At 43.6% G+C, this 25656-nt stretch overlaps 1 long non-coding RNA gene across 1 annotated transcript in view; it reads right to left on the bottom strand.

Annotated features, from left to right (window-relative positions):
• Positions 1-25656, bottom strand: part of LOC138756504 (uncharacterized) — a 104601-nt gene that overhangs the window by 5197 nt on the left and 73748 nt on the right. Inside the window, exon 4 of the long non-coding RNA XR_011353116.1 lies at positions 19200-19370. This is a non-coding gene — a long non-coding RNA (uncharacterized lncRNA). The remainder of the gene's footprint in view (positions 1-19199; positions 19371-25656) is intronic.

Below are 25656 nucleotides of genomic sequence, written 5' to 3'. Positions count from 1 at the left end.
TGGGGCCTGAAAAGTAGTGAGGGAGGAGGTGTGGTTGCAAGTGGAGCATTCTTTGTGTGCCTTTACAGGAGACCATACAATATGTATTTTGTAAACATGTTCATAAAGGAATCTTGATCTTGAATCTTGATTGTTTATGCATCACCAGAGTTTGTTCAGAATACCAGCTAAATTGTTTTAAAATCATGTTAAAGGCACATATATTTGTAATTTAACAACATGATTTTATGATTCAATTCTTTACCTGATTTGGATTGAATTTAATTTGTAATTGATTTCTATTCCCAGAACCATTTTCCCTGCCTAATGTAAATTGCATCTAAAAGTAATTTTCTCACATTAGTTGAGCTTGTAGGAATTTCTGGGGGCTTAATCAGGCAGATGCAGGGTGGGCGATGGAATGTATCCCTGGCTGAGGTGTTTATTAGCTGGGATCACAGTTTTGAAGTAAGGAGTTACCAATTGCAGGTCCAAGAGAAGAGATTACTTCACCCAGATGAAAAAAAATCCTTGGAATTCTCCATGCCTGAGTGTGGGGAAATTGTTGCTGAATATATCCAGCACAGAGATTATTATAACATTGTTAGATGTTAAGAAAATTAAGGGGTATGAGATTTATGCAAGAAAATGGCACTGTGGTGAAAGTTTAGCTATGATTTTACTCAAAGGGAGAGTAGGTGAAAGGCACTCCACTTGTGAATCTATTGCATCCGGTGCTCCCGATGCGGCCTCTGCTACATCAGGGAGACAGGACGTGAAGTGGAGATCATTTCATTGAGCGCCTTCTCTCTGCCCACTGCAAAAGCAAGGACCTCCCAAGGGTCAACCATTTCAAGTCCGCACACCATTATCGCACCATGCATTGCCAAACCAAGGCCACTTGCAAAATTGAAGGAATGACACCTTCTATTCCACCTCAGCGGACGGCATTAATATTGACTTCTCCAATTTCCATTAATCCACTCCCCTGGATCTTTTTTTTTCCCTATCCCTCTGTTTCCTTTCCTCCTGATCTGCTTCCTTCTCCAGCCTTCTACCCTCTCCCCCATCACCACAGCCTTTTTGCTCTTTTACCCTCCCACCTGTATCCAACTATGACCTCTTCCCTGCTAGCTTGTGCTCGTCCCCCCCCCCCTCCATTCGCCCATCTTTTTATTTGAACATCAACCTGTTGTTTTCTTATTCCTGACGAAGAGCTCAGGCCCAAAATGTTGGCTGCCTCTTACTTTCTATGGACGCTGCGCGGCCTGCCGAGTTTCTCCAATATGATTGTATCTTGCACTCAACCCTCAGGGTCTGCAGAATTTCTTCTTTAACTGAATGGCCCTCTTCCTGCTCCTGGTTCATTGTCTATGAACCAGAAACAGTGTCAGTTTCCCATCATCTGGCCTATTCCTGCTTCTTCAACACAAGCTGCTATTTGAAAGTGCCACCCGTGACTTGCGTTTGAAACCCACAAAAAAACAAGGGACCAACCTTTGGGGCAGCACAGTTAGCCTAGTGGTCAGCATAATGCTGTTACAGTGCCAGTGATTGGAACATGGGTTCAAGTCCCATGCTGTCTGCAAGGAGTTTAATCTTCTCCTCGTGTCTGCGTGGGTTTTCCTCGGGGGCTCCGGTTTCCTCCCACCATTCAAGACGTACCGGGAGGATTGTAGGTTAAATGTGGTGTAATTGGACGGCAGTGGCTCACAGGCCAAAAAGGTCTGTGACTGTGCTGTATGACTAAAGTTTTTAAATTTCATCGAAAATTGGTTCGCAAAGCGGGGGAGGCGAGGGTATTTAAAGTTCCTTGCGGTTACTTGGATCCAGTGCTCTCTAGATCGCAGTGTTTGTTCAGCAGCATTGCTGGGTTATCCCATAGGTTGTGGTGGGCTCTCCAGCTAATTCACTGCAGGAATCCACGCTGAGATATCTGATGCCCCAATCATCCAGTAGTCACTTGCTGCTGGAAGGTAGAGCGGTGGGGGCGGTGTGGGGGGGAAAGTTCTGTGGAGACACTTGCATTTTGCCTCACTTACACAGACGTGATTGAATACCTCATCAGGTCATGCAGCATCCATGAAAATCCCCATGAGGTATGGTGTATGTTGTGTGGGAATCTTTTTAAATTTTAAATTTAGATATACTGGCCATTTCGGCCCACGAGCTTGTGCCAAATACAGCCCATTAACCTACAACCATAGGTATGTTTAGAATGATGGGAGGAAATCAGAGCCCCCAGAGAGAACGTACAAGCTCCTTACAGACAGCACGGGATTCGAACCACAGTCCTGATCAGTGGCATAGCAGCGGTGGTGCACTAACAGCTATGTCAACCATGCTGCCATCTTGGATGGCTTATTTCTTATGTTTTATTTATGGGCCAAAGGCAGGTGAATGGTAATGAAAAGGATAGTAAATCAGCATATGGGAATGGCGAGGTAAATTTGATGGGCAGAATGGCCTAATTCTGCTCCTATGTCTCATGAAGAAGGGCTCAAGCTTGAAACATCAACTGCCTCTTGCTTTCTATGGATGCTGTGTGACCTGCCGCAGTCCTCCAGCACTTGTGTACACTGTACCTGTTCTGTAGTACTTGCACACTCCTCATTTGACCTCCTCTTCCCTCATTTCCATGGCAGACCACTTTAGCTGCTGCAGGTTGAGGAATGGGAGTGATCTGTGCATGGAGAGCAGGTCGATTGGAAAGAAGGCTGCTGCCGATGGGGTCCTGTCGAGCCCTCTGGAGTGGGGTGAAGTATGGTGGTAGGGGGCATGGTGGAGGAAAGGTGGCAGGATCAGTCAGTTTCCAGCCTGGGACTGGAGGCCAAAGGCCTTCTCCTAGGCCTCAACCACTGATGGATTCCGACAACCTTAGGGAGATGAGGAGTGGGGACTGGGATGATGGAGCTGAGATGGGGAATCCAGACTGGGGTGGAGAGGGTAAGATGGAAACTGAAATGGAGATGGGGATGGGGAGTGGGGACTTGGGTGGAGGAGATGAAATAAAGACGTGAATGGGGTCTGGGGTGGAGTAGATAAGTTAGAGATTGGGATAGGGGGATTGGGGACTAGGGTGGAGATAGTATGATGGAGATGGGAATGACGACTGGGTGGAGGAAGTGAGATGGAGATGGGAATAAGGATTGGGGAGAAGGAGGTGAGATGGAGACAGGAATGGGGAATGGGGACCGAGTCGGGAATGGGTCTGGATTGGTGGATGTGGGTTGGGGATTGGGGACTGGGGTGGAGAGGGTGAGGTTGAGATGGGGAGTGGGGACCAGAGTGGAGAGGATGAGATGGAGATGGGTAATGGAAACCAGGGTGGAGAGGGAGAGGTGGAGATGGAGAATGAGGACCAGAGGTGGAGAAGGTGAAGTGGAGATGGGGAATGGGAACTGGGGTGGAGAGGATGAGGTAGAGATGGGATATGGGGACTATGGTGGAAAGGGTAGGTGGAGATGGAGAACGAGGATCAGAGGTGGAGAGGATGAGATGGAGATGGGGTATGGGGACTAGGGTGGAGAGGGTGAGGTGGAGATGGAGAATGAGGACTAGAGGTGGAGAAGGTGAGATGGAGATGGGAAATGGGAACCGGGGTGGAGAGGGTGAGGTGGAGATGGGATATGGGGACTAGGGAGGAGAGGGTGAGGTGGAGATGGAGAATGAGGACTAGAGGTGAAGAAGGTGAGATGGAGATGGGAAATGGGAACCGGGGTGGAGAGGGTGAGGTGGAGATGGGATATGGGGACTAGGGTGGAAAGGGTGAGGTGGAGATGGAGAACAAGGACCAGAGGTGGAGAGGATTTGATGGAGATGGGAAATGGGAAGTGAGGACCAGGGTGGTGATGGGGAGTGTGGACCAGAGTGGAGAGGATGAGATGGAGATGGGGTATGGGGACTAGGGTGGAGAGGGTGAGGTGGAGATGGAGAATGAGGACTAGAGGTGGAGAGGGGAGATGGAGATGGGGAATGGGAACCAGGGTGGAGAGGGTGAGGTGGATATGGGGTATGGGGACTAGGGTGGAAAGGGTGAAGTGGAGATGGGGATGGGGAATGGGGACCAGGGTGGAGAGGATGAGATGGAGACGGAGAACGAGGACCAGAGGTGGAGAGGATGAGATGGAGATGGGGAATGGGAACTGGGGTGGAGAGGGAGAGGTGGAGATGGGGATGGGGAGTGGGGACCAGGGAGGAGAGGATGAGACAGAGACTAGGGTGAAAAGGGTGAGGTGGAGAGGAGAACAAGAACAAGAGGTGGAGAAGGTGAGATGGAGATGGTGGGGGGAAGTGGTGGGGGAACACTTTAGCTCATTGTCCAGGGTCTCCAAAGGCTACTGCAGTAGAAAGGGTGGCATGATACTGGGCCACCTTATTGCTCTGAAGCAACTTTCTGTCTTTCCTTTCTTTTTGTTTGCAAGATGGGTGCTGGAGTGTGGGCAGATTTCACCAGCTTTTGAATGGCATGTAAAAGACAGATTCTCATTGTACCTCAGTACAAGTGACATTAATAATCAACCTCATCCTCAGATCTGAGATTCCCTTCTAGCTGTAATTCCCTTCCAGTAGTGCAGCAGATGTGCTGCCTGAGGGCATATGTTGTCAAGAGCTGCATTGGTGAAGTTTTATGCTCAAATCAGAGTGAAAAAGCCCTGACCAGAAACTTTGTTTTTTGGCAGTTTCCCAATTCCTTGCTGGTCATCCAACTGAACATATGGGACACACCCATTGTGGGTAAAGTGCATGAATGATTTTGCAGAGCTCAGCAACACGCTTTGAAGACCTACTGATGTTCAGGAGTGTGTTCCTCTTCCAAAGGCATAGTTTCTGGAACGGAAAACATTCTGGCACAACACAGACTGGCAGGCCATGATGTTGTGTCATCCTACTGCACAACAATCTCACCCTTCCCTCCCTCATACCCATGACCCTTGATTTTTTTAAATCTACGTGCCTCCACCACCACCCACCCACCACTCTCTGTGTAAAAAAATGCACCCCTGTCGTCTTCCTAAACTTTTCTCCACTCATCTTAAACAGGTGTCCTCTGGTATTTGTCATTATTGCCCTGGGAGAAAGATGGTGGTTGTCCACACTAACACTGCCCTTCATAATCAAATACTCCTCTATTAAGTCATCTAATGATCCCCCAGTTAAACAATACCCATGCTTCTTCCACATATCCCTCTGTTTCCTTCAGATAATATGTCCATCTGGAAGGCTCTTCAATGCTAATACAGGTACTCCCCGACTTATGCCCATCCTCACTTACACCCAAAAATTTGTTTAAAAATAAAAAGAAAAATATAACATTTACCTGGTTTATGTTGCATTTGGCAAACTATAACAGGGATACAGGACATGTGAGAGCCAAAATGTGCGCACTTCCCTTATTAGTCAGCCCCCCTCCCTGGGACCGTAGGCTGGGCGCAGCCATCTTGATTCCTGTGCACATGCGTGAGTCTTCGGTTCCTGTGCACATGCGTGAGTCTTCGGTTCCCTAACAAGGGAAGTGTGCATATTTTGGCTCTCATATACCCTGTATTCTTGTTATAGTTGTCAAATGCAACATAATCTGTGTAAATTTTATATTTTGTTTAACAAATGTATGCAATTCCAACCTACATCCATTCTGAGATACAACCAATCCTTCGGTCCAAATTACGGTGTAAATCGGGGACTATCTTTAATGCATTTGCTTCCACCACTGCTCCAAGCAGCCCATTCCAGCTGCCCACCATTCTCTGTGTAAAATCTTGCCGTACACAACTCCTTTCACCTCCACCCCCTCCCCGCCCCCATCTTAAACATGTGTCCTCAACTGTTTGAGAGTTTCACCCTGGGCAAATGACTCTGACTGACACCCCTACCAATGGCTTTCAGAATTTTATAAACTTTTATCAGGTCTCCCCTCAGCCTCTGACACACCAGAGAGAGGAAAACAAGTTTGTCCAACCGCTCCCCGTAACACATACCCTGTAAACCAGGCAACATCCTGGTAAAAACCCTTCTGCAGCCTCTCCAAAGCCTCCACATCCTTCTTGTGCGAGAATTACATACAGTACTCCAAGGAAGTTTTATATCCCGCCTTCCTTTTATAATAATTCCCGATCCAAGGCAGCCAAGCACACCCAACACCTTTCACCCACCCTATCTGCTTTTGCAGCCACTTTCAAGATACTGTGTTCCTGAACCCCCAGATCTTTCTGTGCTCTCTCAGGAAATGCTGAGGCAATTAACATTGATAGATTCAAATGAGCATAAGACGGTTTCTTCCAGGAGGGTCAGGATATAGCAAATGAGTAATTAGAGGCATGACTTATGGTGAATGTGAAGGGACAGGATTAGATCCTTCAAGCCCGTTCCATCATTCAATTAGATCATGACTGGTTCATCAACTCTATCAATCTGACTTTGCTGCATTAGATCCATTTCCCTTGCGGAAATCTATCAGTCTTAGTAATGAGCAGAATAGATGGCTTTGGGCAAGCGAGTTCCTGAAGATTTCTGTCACTTGATTGCATTATGGCATCTACTTCTGACTGGAGAAACTCAAGAACTGAGGATGCTGGAATCTTGAGCAAACAGACTGGCAGGACTCAGTCTAATTCTGACCCATTGCTATTATGCATTTGGATCCGGTCAGCACCCCATGCTGCACCCCTCTGTACTGCGATGGGCGGGGGATTTATTGAGCACAGTACCTATCCCTTCGGTGAATAATGCATGACCTTTGCTGCTCCTGCAGATGGCACTGCTGGCTCCAGTGACCCAGGTTCGACCCTGACTGCCAGCCCAATCTGTGTGCAGTTTGCACGTTCTCCATCTGACTGCAGGGGGATTTCACCCCCATCCCCCCACTCACACCCCATCCCCCCCACTCCCCCCCATCCCCGGCTGCTCCAGGCTTATCTCCCATCCTCAAGACGTGTGGGGAGGTTAGATATGAGTTGCTGTGCTTGTAGCTGGATGGAGTGGATGGGGAGGTGACAGAGAAGAAGTATATGGAACTAAAAAGAGGAAGAATGGGGCTAATTGTGGCTGCATTGTTAGGGACGTACAGACCTGAATGGGTTTCTATCTGTGCCACATTAACAGGGATAATCCTGCAAATATCCACTCAAATGGCATCCTTGTGTCATTTGACCACCAGGTTGGTGGTGGGTGAACCAATCAGATGGTGATGTCTTTTGCCTCACAGTTTCTGAACTCCAATCCAAGGATAGAACCTGAAACAGTATAGCAGAAGAACAGGTCCTCTGGCCTACGATGTCTGCACAGTACTTTGTTCAAATTTAATATCTACTTATTGTTTGTTTGTGTGTTTCACCCCCCTGTGTAACTTTAGTGAGCAAGAAATTCCTTGCATCTGCACATAGTACTTATATGTATGGTAACAAACCTTCATCATCGTCCAAGAACATGCTACATAAGGCCTTCAGCACACTAAGTCTGCCCCAAACATGATGCCCAATTAACTAAATCTCTTCTGCCTGCGCCTGATCCAAATCTCTCCATATCCTTGTGTCTTTCCAGAAACCTTGTAAACTCTACTGTTATATCTTCTTCCACCATGATTTCTGGCTGTCTGTTCCAGGCACCCAACACTCTGTAAAAATGTGCCCTGCACATCTCCTTTAAACATTCACCCTCTTACCCTGAATGTATGTCCTCGAGTATTTGACATTGTTACCCTGGAAGAAAGAGTCCGACTGTCCACCCTATCTCTGCCTGTCATATTTGATCAACTTCTATCAAGTCTCCCCTCAGTCTCCATTGCTCCAGAGTAAAGTTTGCCCAACTCCTTATAACTCATACCCTCCAATCCAGCCAACATCCTGGTAAACCTCTTCTGAATGCTTTTCAAACCCATCACATTCTGTCAGGGGGGGTGACCATAATGGTACACAATACTCCAAGTGCACCCTAACCAGTTTGACATGGCTGCAACATGACCGCCTTAATCTTGTACTCAATGCCCAGCCCAACAAAGGCAAGTTTTCCACACACGTTCTCTGCAGCCCTGGCTTGGCAACTCAAATACTGTTATCCTCTGGGACTGATACAGAGGTGCCAAGCATGTCCTGGGCCTTTATCCCATCGTCAGATCAACCTTTTCTGGCCACACAGCTTCCATCGACCTTGAGGCTTCGAGAGCAGAGCAGGGCATTCATTAATCTCCAATTCACAGGTGTGGAAGTATGGACGAGGCACCTCCCTGTCAGACCACTGGCTGTTGAATTGTTTGCTGGCTTGTATGTACCGAGCGACAGTGAAAATCTCTGGTTGGTGTGCTATCCAGGCAAGTAAACTCATACATAGTACAGCTCGAAACACAAGAGTAAAAATTTAAGTGTTTTAATAAAACAGGAGTGCAGGATATGATGTTTAAAAATGCAATTAAACAGGGGAAGGAATTGTCTTTTTACAAATGGGAGGTCCATTCAAGAAAACAAAAAGAGCAGAATCTAAGATTACAGAGAAAATTAGATTTAGAAACAGCACAAGGGCTAATGTGAATTAGGTTCGTAAGATCGAAAATAATCATCTTTTGCTTTGGAGAGGTCATTTCAAGAGTCTGACAACAGCAGGAAATAAAGTGTCCTTGAATCTGGAGGTGCATGCTCTCAAACTTGTGTACCTTCTGCTTAAAGGGAAGGGAGAGGAGAGAGCACTTTTCAGAAGAGCAGACTGTTAGATCTGCTGCCTCATCTCAAACCCCTCTAATGTTCACCCTAATTCAATTGCCTACATTCTTACCTCTGAGTTCAAACATCCTCAGCATAAGCCCTGAGCCGATACACCTCTCTGACACTCGGATGTTCTGCGGTGCTCTCATTTGGGTGAGATGTTACCCCAGTGACCCTGTGGCTTTGTTTGGACTGGGCCAATATTTATCCTGTAATCAACAGTTCTCTGGTCATTGTTGCATTGCTGTTGGTGGGAGATTACTATGCACAAAATAGCAGAATGTTCCCTTTAATATGAAGAATATAATTAGTCATTAAACACTCTGGGGAGGTGCTCCAGAGTGTGAGTCTGACTCCCTCTCGTCATGATCCGATTGAAGGTGAAACCCAAGCATACATTCTCTCCAGAGTTAAGTGCCTCAGGCAGGGAGTAGGTTCTGAAGAGCTTCACAAATAGCTTATTGACTGAGTGAGTGCTGCAGGACAGTCTTTCGTCAGATTAAAGGTTGTTGTATCCGATGTAAGGTTTCAAGTATGCTAAACTAATTGCAGCTCACTGGAGCTCTTAGACAGCCTGAATTACAGCACCCTTTCTCCCACTGCACTCCCTGAAACTGAACTGCTTCGCTCTCGGGAAGTAGCGTCCAGCATCCTTCCCCCTCCATCCCTGTCCCCACTCCACCTCTGATCGAACACTTGGCCCTGGTGCAGCATTTTTCTCTCCGTCTCCCAAAATTGACCAGCAACCTCTTCCCTCTGCTTATTTAATGTAGATTGAAATCGATTGGGTTTAAAATCAGATTAAGTAGATTCCAGTGTAACTACCCACCAATCAATTTTGTCCTCGGAAGCCTATAAACTGGCACCTCATCTTGGAGTTAGTAAAATTATAGCTCCCATTATTCATTTAGTTTAAACTATAGCTCAGAATAATTTGCCTGCATCTGCAGGGCAGAAGCAGAAGGAAGGTCAGTTGCAGCAGAGATTTTCATCATAAGGAGAGAAAAGTTGGATCGAATTGGAATTTTTTTAGTGCATTAACAAATTTTTTTCACATGAATGTTTTAATAGTTTTTATAGTACCTTTGAAGGCATGTCACTGGAGTGAATTCATATAAAATGAGGCATGCAAGGCGATGTCATGGTACTTGGTTAGATTTAAAACTGTAGGGATATGGAGAGCTTTGGCGGGGAAATTCTAGAGTCCAGAAAGCCGTCAATGGAGGCAAGAAAACTGACTGCGCAAGAGGTTGAACGTGGACCGGGGCAGAGATCAGAGTCAGGAAGGCCACGGGTAGAGGGGTTCAAAAGCAAAGAAAGCTTTCAGAGTGTAAGCATTTTGAAATGAAATCTGATTTGACAGCCAACAATTTATTCTCCTTTTAATTTGTGGCAAAATTGCCGCAAGAGGAAAAAAAATGAGAAATTATATTTCACCTTCAGTTTTTACTGTTCCCTCCTGCAGCGTCCAGCACTGGGATTAATAAAAGGGCTTTGAAATTAAGGGTCAGCAGAGAGGCTGGAGGGGCCAAATGGTCTGTGGCTGTCTTTGCTTCTCATTCTCTTAATATTCTGCTCAATGGGTTACCAAGCTCTCAGGACTGAAATGACAGCTGAGTGAAATGTCGGGGCAGGAAACACTGAGCTATTAATTATTAAAGCCCATCTAACGCTTGAAGAAGGAGGGGTTGTTGCAGTCACCAGCGTGGCTTCAAGCTCACAATTCTATGCAAGGCCTTTGTAGTTTTGATGATTTGGCTCTCGTCTCTGAGACCCAAGATTCAGGATCCAAGTCCCACTCCAGTGATCTGAGCACAGAAGTGTTGGACGACATGACAGTGGACCGCATCCTGACAGCAGGCACTGACTTTCAATGAGGCACTAGAACCAGCCCCTATCTGTTCTCTCAGGTAAGACCAAATGGTCACCTTTTGAAGAAGGCCTGGGATGTGAAGATTAAAGCAATCTTTTCATGATCACTTGGTGGCAGCTTGCTGTGCACTAATTAACTGCAGATTTCCTTCATTACAAAAATATCCAGACTTCAGAATGATTTTCATTATTGATGTGTCTTTGATGAATTTAATATCTCAAGATCTATAATTATTTGGAGGGATCTAAACTGATTGTGATATGGATGGATTTTAGAGCTTCCTCAGTGACTACAGTTGTGAATTTATTTTAGATCCACCTGAGAAGTTACCTCCTGGTGTACGGAGGTTGTTACAAATGTCAGGACCTCTGTTAAAAGCCCCTCCTGGATTTTTGTCCGGGTGAAGGATGGGAAAATGGTTTACTCCCCACACTGTCTGAGTCCAAGGAGGTCTTTCCTTTTTAACGGGAAGAACGTAGGCAACCCAGAAGCAAGCTGAAAGAACTCATTATAGGAAGGATTTGGAATCCTTGGAAAGGGGGCCGAGGAGATTTACCAGGATGTTGCCTGGATTGGAAAACAAGTCTTATGAGGCAAGGTTAACAGAGCTGGGACTTTTCTCTTCAGAGCGTAGAAGGATGAGAGGAGACTTAGAACCATAGAACACTACAGCACAGAAAATAGGACATTTGGCCCTTCTAGTCTGTGCTGAAACATCATTCCTCTAGTCCCACTGACCTTCACCCATTCCATGAAACTCTAGACCTCTTCCATTCATGTATCTATCCAATTTATTCTTAAAACATAAGTGTGAGCCTGCATTTATCTCATCAGATGGCAGCTCGTACCACACTCCCACCACTCTGAGTGAAGAAATTCCCCCTAATGTTCCCCTTAAACCTTTCCCCTTTCACCATAAAGCCATGTCCTCTCATATTTATCTCTCTTTATCTAAGTGGAAAGAGCCTAATAGGGGTCCACAAGATTATGAGAGGAATAGATAGGGTGGACAGCCAGCACCTGGTTCCCAGGGCAGGATCAGCATGTTTACAAAGTTAGGGGAGGTAGGTTTGGGAGAGACATCAGGGGTCAGTTTTTTTAGACAGAGAGTTGTGGGCGCTTGGAATCCCTTGCCAGGGGTGGTGGTGGAGGCTGGAACATTAGGGGCATTTAAGAGACTCAGACACATGGATGAAGGAAAATTAGAGGGATACGAAGTAGGGTGGGTGAAGTACTTTTTTTAAGGATATTTTGGCCGGCACTAACCCCTCAGCAGCGTACAACAGCACAGACATCAGGGTCACACAAAGACAATGGCGTTTTAAAGAGCAAAGAGTATGGGGTTAAAGTGAGAGCGAGGAGAGGGGATCCAAGGGGGAATGTTTCACACAGAGGATGGAACACACTGGCAGAAGAGGTGGCGGCAGCAGGTACTCTCACAATATGAAGGAAGCATCATAATCATCCGACCCATCAAGCCTGTTCCATCAATCAATGAGATCATGGCTGATCGGATTGATGACAGGCTCATCCCCACCTACCTGCCTTTTCCCCATATCCCTTAATTCCCCTACTATGTAAAAATCTATCAAACCTTGTCTTAAATATATTTACTGAAGTCCCCTCCACTACTTCAATGGGCAGTGAATTCCACTGATTCACCACCCTCTTAGAAAAGCAGTTCCTCCTCATCTCCGTCCTAAATCTACTACCCTAAATCTTGAGGCTATGTCCCCTTGTTCTGGTCTCCCCCTACAATGGAAACAACTTACATACCTCTATCTTATCTATGCCTTTCATCATTTCTATAAGATCCCCTCAAATTCTGCTAAATTCCAGTGAATACTGCCCCGGATGACTCCAATCTCTCCTCATACGCTAACCCCTTCATCTCTGGAATCAACCTGGTGAAACCTCCTCTGCACCACCTCCAAAGCCAGTACATCTTTCCTCAATTAAGGAGACCAGAACAGTTGGTGTAACAGTTAAAGCAAAGCCTTTACAGCACCAGCAATCCGGACCAGGGCTCAAATCCCGTGCCGACCGTAAGGAGTTTGTACGTTCTCCCCGTGTCTGTGTGGGTTTTCCCTGGGGGTTCCGGTTTCCTCCCACCATTCAAAATGTACCGGGGGTGTAGGTTAATTGAGTATAATTTGGGTGGCATGGGCTTGTGGGTTGAAATGGCCTGTTACCGTGCTGTATGTCTAAATTTAAATTTTAAAAAGAACTTTCCGCAGGGCTCCAGATGCATCTTCATCTGCTTAACCTCCCTGTTCTTAAATTCCATCCCCCTGGAAATGCCTTCATTCCATTTGCCTTCCTGATAGCCTGCTGCATCTGCAAACTAACCTTTTGCGATACGTGCACAAGTACTCCCAAGTCCTTCTGCATATCAGTATACTGCAATCGTTTGCCATTTAAATAATATTCTGATCTTCCATTTTTCCTTCCAAAGTGGCTAACCTCACATTTACCAACATTGGACTTCAACTGCCAGACCCTTGCCCACTCGCTTAACCTATCGATATCTCTCTGCAGACTCTCCGTATCCTCTGGGTAATTTGATTTTCCGCTCAATTAGTATCATTAACAAACTTTGATACACTGCACTCTGTCCCCTCTTCCAGATCGCTTATGTACATCGTGAACAGTTCCAAGCCCAGCACTGACCCCTGCACCACACCACTCACCACCAATTGCCAACCAGACAAGTACTTGAATTGCCAAGCTTTGAGGCTGCAGACCCAATGGGATTAGTGTAGATGTCTACAACAGGTAGCATGGATATGATGGGCCAAAGGGCCTGTTTCCTTCTGTATGACTCGGTAACTCTATGGCATTTTATGCCCATATCCATTCATCTTCTTTAGTTGGCAAATAATCCCCTTAAACTCTTGGCCTTCGGGTCACATCTTAAACCCAGCTCACTGACCAGAAGCTGCTCGAAGTACTTGTCATGCCAGACAACATCTGCAGAGAGAAGAACCTTCAGGTGGATGAGCTCTCTATGCCTCCACTTCTTTCACAGATGTTGCCAGACCTGCTGACTCTGTCTAGTGCCTTTCGCTTTTAGTTAGAATTTGCACAATCCAGTTTAAAATCATATTTCTGGCAATCTCATTCAGACACGCTGGATGTAAAAACTAATGTAAACAGCTGGAGACCCAGGGAAGAGGGATGATTAAACTTTCAATTCCTCAACTGAGGCAGCTCCAACTCCTGTCTGCATGCGGGGGCTTGTGTGTTTAAGAACTTGCAGTCAGCCAACTTTTCAATTTTTAATGAGATATGTCACAAAAAAGGCTTTAAAAGATACATGAAAATATAGAGCGTTCTTGAACAAGGATAAATTTAAGGAGAATCACTCAGCAAAAATTGTGAGTAGAAGAGAATGTTAACGATTTTCATTTCTTGCTGCACCTGTGTATCTGATAGAACTTTGGAGATAGGTTCCAGGCTCAACAGGAAATGTTATAGAAAACAGCACTGAAAGGACTCAGCAGGAGGCAGTTTCCTTTCGGGTTGAGACCGCACATCATTAGTCAGGAGAGAAATATTGGCTGACAGCTTTTGCCTTCACAGACGCTGTCTGTCCTGCTGAGTTCTTCCAGCATTTTGCTTTTGCTCCATACTCCAGAACCTGCAATCTCTTGGTGCTTCGGGAAATGTTACTGCATCTGATGAGGTACGTTAATGCGCTGCCCTGTTTGGGCCCATGGCAAAGAATCCAGCATTGAAATTCCATCCACATGAGACCCATGGCGTTCCATCAGGGCTGTCCTTGTGCGCACACAAACGCGGTGGAGAAACTCAGTGGGTCACGCAGCATCCACAGGAACTAAAGGGGAACCAATGCTTCAAATTATTTAAGAGTGAATAGAGACAAAGTGCATACGCGAATGTATCTGTACTTAGAGGAAAATATAGATAGTATAGACAAGAATTAATAAGGGAAGGTAATGGAATAGAGAGAATAAGGAGGGAATTAAAAGAGTGACCTTTGTGACATATGAAAAGTGAAATCTTTTCTGGGGGGGCTGGGTGGGGGGAAATAGCGGTCACTGCAAAATCAGTTGACGCTTGCGAGTGGATTCGCAAATCCAAATGGAGAGGGGAGATGTGGTTGTCCGACAAGGGATAAAGGACAACTCAGGAGGGGAAGCGGAGATTGGGGATAAAGAAGATATAAATAGGAGAATAAGGAAAATGTTGGATGTTGTAGGAATGTTGTCTTATAAAGAGTTGAAAATAAGAAAACAGAAATGGAAAAGGAGGAAAGGTAATGATGGAAAAACGGAAAGAGAAGATAAACAAAATATAAAATGGCTACGCTGAACTATATGACTTTAAATATTAATGGAATACATAACCAAATTAAAAGGAAGAAACTACTAAATTTACTGAAAAAGGAAAAAATTGATATAGCATTTGTCCAAGAAACACACTTAACTGAATTGGAGCACAAGAAATTAAAGAGAGATTGGGTAGGACATGTAACAGCAGCATCGTATAATTCAAAAGCAAGAGGAGTGGCTATATTAATTAGTAAAAATGTGCCATTTAAAATAGAAGAGGAAATAATAGATCCAGCAGGGAGATATGTTATGATAAAATGTCAGATTTATTCGGAGTTTTGGAATCTACTTAATATATATTTACCTAACGAAGAAGATCAAAAGTTTATGCAAGATATCTTTTTGAAGGTAGCTAATACGCAAGGGAACATACTAATAGGAGAGGATTTCAACCTGAATTTGGATCCAAATATGGATAAAATGGGGAAAAAAATTAACAGGAAGAACAAAGTAACCAAATTTATAATTAAATCAATGCAAGAAATGAAACTTTTGGATATATGGAGGAAACAAAACCCAAAAGAAAAGGAATACTCATACTACTCGGCTAGACATAAAACATACTCAAGAATAGACCTATTTTTGTTATCAGCTAGTATGCAGGATAGAGTAAGAAAAACAGAATATAAAGCGAGAATGCTATCGGAATGCTATGCACCCTTAATATTGACAGTAAAGCTAGAGGACATCCCTCCAAGAATGTATAGATGGAGATTAAACCCCATGCTACTTAAAAGACAGGAATTTAGAGAATTTATTGAAAAACAATTAAAAATGTATTTTGAAGTAAATACGGAATCAGTGGAAGATAAGTTTATACTATGGGACGCAATGAAAGCATTCATTAGAGGGCAAATAATAAGTTATGTAACCAAGATGAAGAAGGACTATAATCAGGAAACAGAGCAGTTGGAAAGGGAAATAGTAAACATAGAAAAAAAATTAGCAATGAAGGAAGATACAACTAAAAGAAGAGAATTGGCGGATAAAAAAATAAAATATGAAACATTACAAACATATAAGGTAGAGAAGAATATAATGAAGACAAAACAGAAATATTATGAACTAGGTGAAAAAACACACAAAATCCTAGCATGGCAGCTTAAGACAGAGCAAGCTAAGAAAATGGTATTGGCATCAAGGAAAAAAGACAAACTACATATAATCCAAAAGAAATTAAGGAAAACTTTAGAGAATTCTATGAACAATTATACCGAACTGAAAACGAAGGGAAAGAAGGGAAAATAGATGAATTTTTGACTAAAATTGAACTACCAAAACTACAAATAGAGGAACAAAATAAATTAACAGAACCATTTGGAGCAGTAGAAATACAAGAGATAATAAAAAAATTACCAAATAATAAGACACCAGGAGAGGATGGATTTCCAATAGAATTCTACAAAACATTTAAAGACTTATTAATACCGCCCCTCCTGGATGTAATCAACCAGATTGATGAGACACAAAACTTACCAGATTCATGTAAAACAGCAATAATTACAGTAATACTAAAACAAGGGAAAGATCCACTCTCACCAGCGTCATATAGACCAATATCTTTGCTAAACACAGATTATAAGATAATAGCTAAACTATTAGCAAACAGATTAGCAGAACAGGTACCGAAAATGGTAAATTTAGCCCAAACTGGATTTATCAAAAAAAGACGCACAACAGACAATATTTGTAAATTTATTAACTTAATTCATGCAGTAGAAGGAAATAAAGCACCTACAGTAGCAGTTGCTTTAGACGCAGAGAAGGCCTTCGACAGAGTAGAATGGAATTATTTGTTCAAAGTATTGCAAAAATTCAGTTTACCGGAGAAGTATATTAATTGGATTAAAGCATTATATAAGGGACCGTTAGCGAAAGTGACAGTAAATGGACATGTATCAAAGCAATTTAACTTAAGCAGGTCAACGCGGCAGGGATGCCCACTATCACCTTTATTGTTTGCGCTAGCTATAGAACCACTAGCAGAATTGATAAGAATAGATAATAATATAAAAGGAATAAAAATAAAAGACAGGGAATATAAAATCAGTCTATTTGCGGATGATGTTATAGTGTACTTAACAGAACCAGAACTAACAATAAAAGAATTATATAAGAAATTGAAGGAATATGGAGAAGTGTCGGGTTACAAGATAAACGTAAATAAAAGTGAAGCAATGCCTATGAATAATGCGGATTTCTCAAAATTTAAGAAGGAATCTCCATTCAGATGGCAAATGCAGGCAATAAGATACCTAGGTGTACAAATAAACAAAAATCTAGGCCAATTATATAAACTCAATTACAATCCACTAATGAAAAAATTACAGGACGATTTAGAGCATTGGAAAGATCTACCACTAACACTGATAGGAAGGATAAACTGTATTAAAATGAACATTTTTCCAAGGATATTATACTTATTTCAGGCATGAAATAAGTACAACTGACAGAAAAATTCTTCAAAGAGTTAAAGAAAATAATAAGGAAATTTTTATGGAGGGGGGGAAACCGAGGATAGCACTAGATAAATTAACAGAATGGTATAAACAAGGAGGCTTACAATTGCCAAACTTCAAAAATTATTATAGAGCCGCACAATTAAGATACCTATCAGATTTTTATCAAACAAGGGAAAAACCAGACTGGACGAGATTAGAATTAGATAAAATAGGGGAAAAGATACCTGAACACATATTATATAAATGGGACGAAAAATTGGTACAACATAGAACTTCTCCAGTATTACATCATCTCCTCAATATTTGGAAGAAGATTCATGTAGAAAGAAATAAAACAAATTATCAATTACCAAAACTAATATTGACGCAAAATAAGCTACTCCCTTTTACAATAGATAACCTTTCCTTTATAGAATGGGAAAAAAAAGGGATTAAAAGAATAGAAAATTGTTTTTCAGGAAGTAGATTCTTATCCTTTGAACAAATGAGAGATAAGTACAATATAACTGGAGATACAGCGCTGGCATATTACCAACTGAGATCCTACTTGAAAGATAAATTAGGAAGCAATTTGAGTTTACCAGAGGGAAGTAACCTTGAATATGTGATTACAGATACAATGTTAATCAAAAGATTTATAACAAATATGTATATTAAACTGCAAGAAAAGGAGAATGAGGAAACAAATGGTAAAGCTAAACAAAAATGGGAACAAGATTTAAATATAAAGATAAAAAAGGAAACATGGGAGAAATTATGTTCTGGAACGATGAGAAATACAATAAATATGAGGCTACGTATGATACAATATAATTGGTTACACAGACTATACATTACACCGCAAAAGTTAAATAAATGGGACCCAACAGTATCTGATAGATGTTTTCGATGTAAAAAAGAAATGGGAACAACAATTCATGCAATCTGGACATGTGAGAGAGTAGAAAAATTTTGGGATGATCTCAATCAGATATTAAATAAAATAACAGAAAACAATATACCAAAGAATCCAGAGATCTTTCTCCTAAGTAACATAAAAAACAAAGAATTTGGTATTGATTTGGAGGATGCACAAAAAAGATTTGTTAAGACAGCCCTAGCCGTAGCAAAAAAATGTATTATGTCAACCTGGAAATTGGAAGATAATTTGAAAATACAACAATGGTATATAGAAATGAATAAATGTATTCCATTAGAAAAAAATAACATATAGTTTAAGAAATAATATTGAAATATTCGAACAAGTATGGGAGCCTTACATTAAATACAATAGCGAAAACCTACCGGGGACAAACATTACCTAAGTTGATGGAAGGAGAAGGAAAGAAAAGAATGGACTCAGTAGAATTTCTGGTGTATTTTTGTTGAATGACAACATTGTCTGACTGGTTTAATGCAACCTAGATTGTATACCTAAAATGGATGAGAGGGGGGGGTGGGGGGGTGGCTTGGGAGGAGGGAGGGGTGGGGAGAAAAAGTCACTGTATATGTGTGAAAAAGAAAAAGTGTATATCATGGCTAATGTGATTTATGGTGTGAAAAATTTAAAAAAAAAATATATATATTTTTAGATTTAAATTTAGACATACAACACAGTTACAGGCCCTTTCAGCCCCCAAGCCCATGCCCCCCCTCAAATACACCCAATTGACCTACACCCAGGTATGCATTTTGAACAGGAGGAGGAAACCGGAGCCCCTGGTGAAAACCCGCGCAGACACTGAGAGAACATACAAATTCCTAACAGACAGTTCAGGATTTGAACCCTGGTCCCAATTGTTGGCGCTTAACAGCGTTACGCTAACTACTATGCAAACCTTGCCGCACTTGGACTAACCTTTTACTTTCCATGGATGCTGTATGACCTGCTGAGTTTCTCCAGCATGGTTGTGTGTGGTCCTCGACTCCAGCATCAGCAGATGTTCATGTTTAACTCGTGCACACCCAAGCCTCCTGTCACACACTGCCATTTTTGTGGCGCCTCTGAGAGCAGCAATGGATGGAGTTTCTGTAAGAAACAAGGAAAGTGCAGGATAAATACAGGCCACAACAGAGGAAATAGTCAAATGGAAAAATGTCACAACTGCGGCTAACAAAGGAAGTCAAAGCCAACGTGAATGAGAGAGCAGATAAAGAAGCAAAAATTAGTGGGAATATTGAGGATTGGGAGGTTTTTAAAATTTGCAGAAAGAGAGAATAGATGGTGTAAGCTAGCAAATAGTATCAAATACAAAAAGCTTCTTCAAGAAAATAAAGAATAAAAGAGAGGTGAGAGGTAGGATCTCAAGAAAATGACACCGGAGAAATAATAATGGAAGACAAGGAGATGGCAGAGGAACTAAATGAGTATTTTGCATCAGTCTACACTGTGGAATACATTAGCAATGCGCTGGATGTCGAAGGGTATCAGGGAAGGGAAGTGAATGCTGTTACTATTTCAAGCGAGAAGGTGCTCAGAAAGCTGAATGGGCTAAGGGTGAAGAAGTTTCCCATACCAGATGGATTGCACCCTGGGGTCCTGAAAAAGGGAGTGGTAGAGATTGTGGAGGCATTGGTAATGATATTTCAGGATTCTGGTGTGGTCCTGGCCTTGCACCTGGCCCTGGCTAATCAAGAACCTATCAACCTTAAGTACACTGGATTACTGGAAAATTGCAAATTTCACCTCACTATTCAAGAAGGGAAGGCAGCTGAGAGGAAATTATAGATTGGTTAGCCTGGCTTCAGTTAGAATCGATTGTCAAGGATGAGGTTAGGGAGTACCTGGAGGCATATGACAGGATAGGTCAAAGCCATCATGGTTTCCTTAAGGGAAAGTTTTGCTTGACAAACCTATTGGAATTCTTTGAGGGAGCAACAAGCAGGCTGGATAAGGGAGATGTAGTGGATGTTGTCTATTTGGATTTTCAGACGGCCTTTGACAAGGTGCCGCACATGAGGCTACTCAACAAGGTAAGAGCTCATGGTTTAGCAGGAAACATACTAGCGTGGGTAGAGGATTAGCTGATGGACAGGAAGCAGAGAGTTGGAATAGAACGATCATATTCTGATTGGCTGCCAGTTGCTAGTGGTGTCCCAAAGGGGTCGGTGTTGGGGCCACTTCTTTTTACATTACATATTAATGATTTGCATTATGGAATGAAATACGAAGGTAGGTGGAGGAGCAGGTGGTGTCGAGGAAACACTGGCTGCAGAAGGACTTGGAGGGAGTAGGAGAACGGGCAGAGTGTGACAAATGAAATACAATGTCAGAAAGTGCCCAGTCATGCACTTTGGCAGAAAAAAATAAATGGCAGACTATTTTCTAAATGGGGAGAAAATTGAAAATGCAAAGGGACCTGGGAGTCCTTGTGCAGGACAGCTTGAAGGTAAACTTGCAGGTTGAGTCATTGATGAAGAAGGCAAATGCAATCCTGGCATTCTTTACAATCAATAGAATATCAGAGCAGGGATGTGATGTTAAGGATTTTTAAGGCCCTGGTGAGACTCACTCAGAGTGTTGTGAGCAGTTTTGGGGTCCTCATTTAAGAAAGGATGTGCTGACGTTGGAGAGGGTACAGAGGGTGTTCACAAAGATATACGAGGAGGATTTGACAGCTGTTGGCCTGTACACGTTGGAATTTTGAAGAATGAAGGGGATCTCATTGAAACATTTTGAATGTTGAAAGGCATGGACAGAGTAGATAAAGAAAGGTTGTTACCCATGGTGGGAGAGTCTAGGACAAGAGGGCACAACCTCAGGATTGAATGGTATCCATGACGAACAGAGATGTGTAAGAATTTCTTTACCAGAGGGTGGTGAAGCTATGGAATTTATTGCCCCAGGTAGTTGTGGAGGCCAGGTCATTGGGCATATTTGACAGGTTTTTGATTAGCCAGGGCATCAAAGGTTATGGGGAGAAGGCTGGAATTGAGTGGGAATATGAATCAGCTCATGATTAAATCGTGGGTTATATTTGATGGGCTGAATAGCCTATTTCTGCTCCAAGTCTTAACTCTGTCAGCCACTCACAGAAGAACCTGACTGCTTTGGACCCCTTGATGGGTCGTACTTAAATCTGCGTGTCACGGCTTGCTCCAGTTACGCGTGAGGGACCAGATGTAGGGAGTAGCATTACCAGCATAAGATATATTTGTGAATCACAGTTAAACAAGAAAGTCTGTGGGTGCAGGTGTCAAGGTCAATACACAAAAACTTATGGCATCCATAAAAAGTAAAGGATGACCGGTGTTTCTTAACTGACGAAGGGGCCAGGTCCAACATGGTTATGGATGCTGCGTGACCTGCTGAGTTTCTCCAGCACGTTTATGTGTTGCACAGTGAATCGCACAGGGTGTTTGCACCAGGCGATGGAATGCCTGCTCCCTGGTGCTTGTGGCTGGAGCTGGCCTTCTTTGAAGGGAGGCATTTATTGCTGACTGGAGAAGTCGAAGGCCAACAGGGTACCTTGCAGCATTTGCAGGGGTGAAAGGATGGACTTCCTTTTGCTAATCCCTGAGTTGAAACTCGTTAGGTTCAATGTTAAGAACAAAATGCATACAGGAAGAAGTAAATTGAATCAATTCAATGCCAAACTGATAATTCCCCTAAAAATAAGCTGCATCAATCTTGGCTGCTCTTTCGAGAGAATTGACCAACTGTAAGCAGTCTCACTTTGTGGGAAATGGTTTCATGGAACCTGTTCACAAATCCTTTTCTTCTTTGGCTTGGCTTCGCGGACGAAGATTTATGGAGGGGGTAAAAAGTCCACGTCAGCTGCAGGCTCGTTTGTGGCTGACCAGTCCGATGCGGGACAGGCAGACACGATTGCAGCGGTTGCAAGGGAAAATTGGTTGGTTGGGGTTGGGTGTTGGGTTTTTCCTCCTTTGCCTTTTGTCAGTGAGGTGGGCTCTGCGGTCTTCTTCAAAGGAGGCTGCTGCCCGCCAAACTGTGAGGCGCCAAGATGCACGGTTTGAGGCGTTATCAGCCCACTGGCGGTGGTCAATGTGGCAGGCACCAAGAGATTTCTTTAGGCAGTCCTTGTACCTTTTCTTTGGTGCACCTCTGTCACGGTGGCCAGTGGAGAGCTCGCCATATAATACGATCTTGGGAAGGCGATGGTCCTCCATTCTGGAGACGTGACCCATCCAGCGCAGCTGGATCTTCAGCAGCGTGGACTCGATGCTGTCGACCTCTGCCATCTCGAGTACCTCGACGTTAGGGGTGTGAGCGCTCCAATGGATGTTGAGGATGGAGCGGAGACAACGCTGGTGGAAGCGTTCTAGGAGCCGTAGGTGGCGCCGGTAGAGGACCCATGATTCGGAGCCGAACAGGAGTGTGGGTATGACAACGGCTCTGTATACGCTTATCTTTGTGAGGTTTTTCAGTTGGTTGTTTTTCCAGACTCTTTTGTGTAGTCTTCCAAAGGCGCTATTTGCCTTGGCGAGTCTGTTGCCTATCTCATTGTCGATCCTTGCATCTGATGAAATGGTGCAGCCGAGATAGGTAAACTGGTTGACCGTTTTGAGTTTTGTGTGCCCGATGGAGATGTGGGGGGGCTGGTAGTCATGGTGGGGAGCTGGCTGATGGAGGACCTCAGTTTTCTTCAGGCTGACTTCCAGGCCAAACATTTTGGCAGTTTCCGCAAAGCAGGACGTCAAGCGCTGAAGAGCTGGCTCTGAATGGGCAACTAAAGCGGCATCATCTGCAAAGAGTAGTTCACGGACAAGTTTCTCTTGTGTCTTGGTGTGAGCTTGCAGGCGCCTCAGATTGAAGAGACTGCCATCCGTGCGGTACCGGATGTAAACAGCGTCTTCATTGTTGGGGTCTTTCATGGCTTGGTTCAGCATCATGCTGAAGAAGATTGAAAAGAGGGTTGGTGCGAGAACACAGCCTTGCTTCACGCCATTGTTAATGGAGAAGGGTTCAGAGAGCTCATTGCTGTATCTGACCCGACCTTGTTGGTTTTCGTGCAGTTGGATAATCATGTTGAGGAACTTTGGGGGACATCCGATGCGCTCTAGTATTTGCCAAAGCCCTTTCCTGCTCACGGTGTCGAAGGCTTTGGTGAGGTCAACAAAGGTGATGTAGAGTCCTTTGTTTTGTTCTCTGCACTTTTCTTGGAGCTGTCTGAGGGCAAAGACCATGTCAGTGGTTCCTCTGTTTGCGCGAAAGCCGCACTGTGATTCTGGGAGAATATTCTCGGCGACACTAGGTATTATTCTATTTAGTAGAATCCTAGCGAAGATTTTGCCTGCAATGGAGAGCAACGTGATTCCCCTGTAGTTTGAGCAGTCTGATTTCTCGCCTTTGTTTTTGTACAGGGTGATGATGGTGGCATCACGAAGATCCTGAGGCAGTTTACCTTGGTCCCAACAAAGCTTGAAAAACTCATGCAGTTTGGCATGCAGAGTTTTGCCGCCAGCCTTCCAGACTTCTGGGGGGATTCCATCCATACCTGCTGCTTTGCCACTTTTCAGTTGTTCGATTGCCTTATATGTCTCATCCAGGGTGTGAACCTCATCCAGCTCTAGCCTTAGGGGCTGTTGAGGGAGCTGGAGCAGGGCGGAATCTTGGACTGAGCGGTTGGTACTGAAAAGAGATTGGAAGTGTTCTGACCATCGGTTGAGGATGGAGATCTTGTCGCTGAGGAGGACTTTGCCGTCTGAGCTGCGCAGCGGGCTTTGGACTTGGGGTGAGGGGCCGTACACAGCCTTTAGAGCCTCGTAGAAACCCCTGAAGTCGCCAATGTCAAATCCTTTACAGCTTTGCCTATTCCCCCCAGGTAATTTTGTTTTCTTATTTCCTGCATTTGCTTTCCTGGAGTTTCTGTACATTTCCCCTGATTTGCTTTGCTTGTCTTAAAATTAACAAGAAAGCCTTCCCTTTGAATTGAGATGGCTGCTCGCCAGTTGTATGGCGATAATGAGAGCTGTCTCTTCATCTTTTTGCTTGACACTCCCTGCTCTTTGTACCACCTGGAAGGGACCTTGCATTTATGTCATGCCTTGAAGTCTCCCCACAGTCAATGAAAGACTTTGAAGCTGTTTCTGTTACCGGATATAGGAAATGTAGCAGCTGGTCGGATAGTTTTATGGCAATCTGATATTTTCACGGTCATTCTTAATGTGCCAGTTTTTTTTTAAACTTCCAGCCTTTAAATAAAATCTGAGTTCAGATTCTCAAGGTTGGATTTGAATTTTTCTGGATCATTAGTCTGGTAATTAAGTGACTACGTTACTGCAACTCTGGGTCTGCATGGAAGGTATTTTCATCTGGAAGCATAGTTGGAACCACAGAGTTTTGCAGCAAAGTGGAAAACTCTTTGGCCCATTAAGCTCATGACAGCCCTTAGAGAGACCTGTCCTGTTATTGTTATTAACCTGCTCTCCTCCATCACTATTTAACCTTTGCCTTTGCAAAGAATTTTCCCTCATGGTTGATTGTGCTTCCGGCACCTGCGAGCAAGGGCACGTGGCAGTAAAGGCATCATCCCAAGCCAGCGCCAAAACTCATGCCACAGAGCTTGCAATCTCTCAAATTTAAGGCATTCCACCTTGCCAGTCTAATTCAGTGGTTTACAAATGTTTCTTTTCATTCACATACCACCTTATGCCATAGATGTTCTGAAGGTGGTATGTGAGTGGAAAGAAAACATTTGAAAACCACTGTTTTAATCATCCCTAAATGACTCTTTATGTGCACGGTTTCAGAACGCCAAAGGAAATGGGCCTATGACAATTTTTCTCAAGCAAAATATTTCAGTAACAATTGGGTCCAAAGCAGTGGTTTTTAAACTGCCCCCATAAACTCAAATTCCACCTTAAGTAAACCCTATGCCATCGGTGCTCTGTGATGAGTAAGGGATTGCTTAAGGTGGGATGTGAGTGGGAAGGGCAGGGTTGAGAATCACTGCTCTAGACCCAGCTGTTACTGAAATATTTTGCTTGAGAAAAATTGTCATTCGCCTATTTCTTTTGGAGCTATGCACATAATGAGTCAATGTGGGATGATTTTCAGACTTTTTCTTTCCACCCATATACCACCTTAAGCAATCCCTTACTAATCACAGAGCACCGATGACATAGGGAATATTCAAGGTGGTATGTGCGTGGAAAGAAAAAGTTTGAAAACCACTGGACTACTGTTTTCCTCTAACCGCTGGTTTAATGCTCCCAGCTGTCAGAGCCATTCTTCAGTGAAGTGATTTTTGAGTGGTGTCACAGATTTGTGAAAGCACGAGGTGAAAAAAGTAAAACTGCTCAAAAACTTTTGCGAGGCTAATGAGGTAACATTGCTGTCATAAATATTGCAG

This window comes from Narcine bancroftii, chromosome 3 (genome assembly GCF_036971445.1).
Source record: "Narcine bancroftii isolate sNarBan1 chromosome 3, sNarBan1.hap1, whole genome shotgun sequence".
Classification (NCBI taxonomy): Eukaryota; Metazoa; Chordata; class Chondrichthyes; order Torpediniformes; family Narcinidae; genus Narcine; species Narcine bancroftii.
The sequence above is the reverse complement of the archived record's forward strand: the minus strand, read 5'-3'. Positions and strand labels throughout refer to the sequence as shown.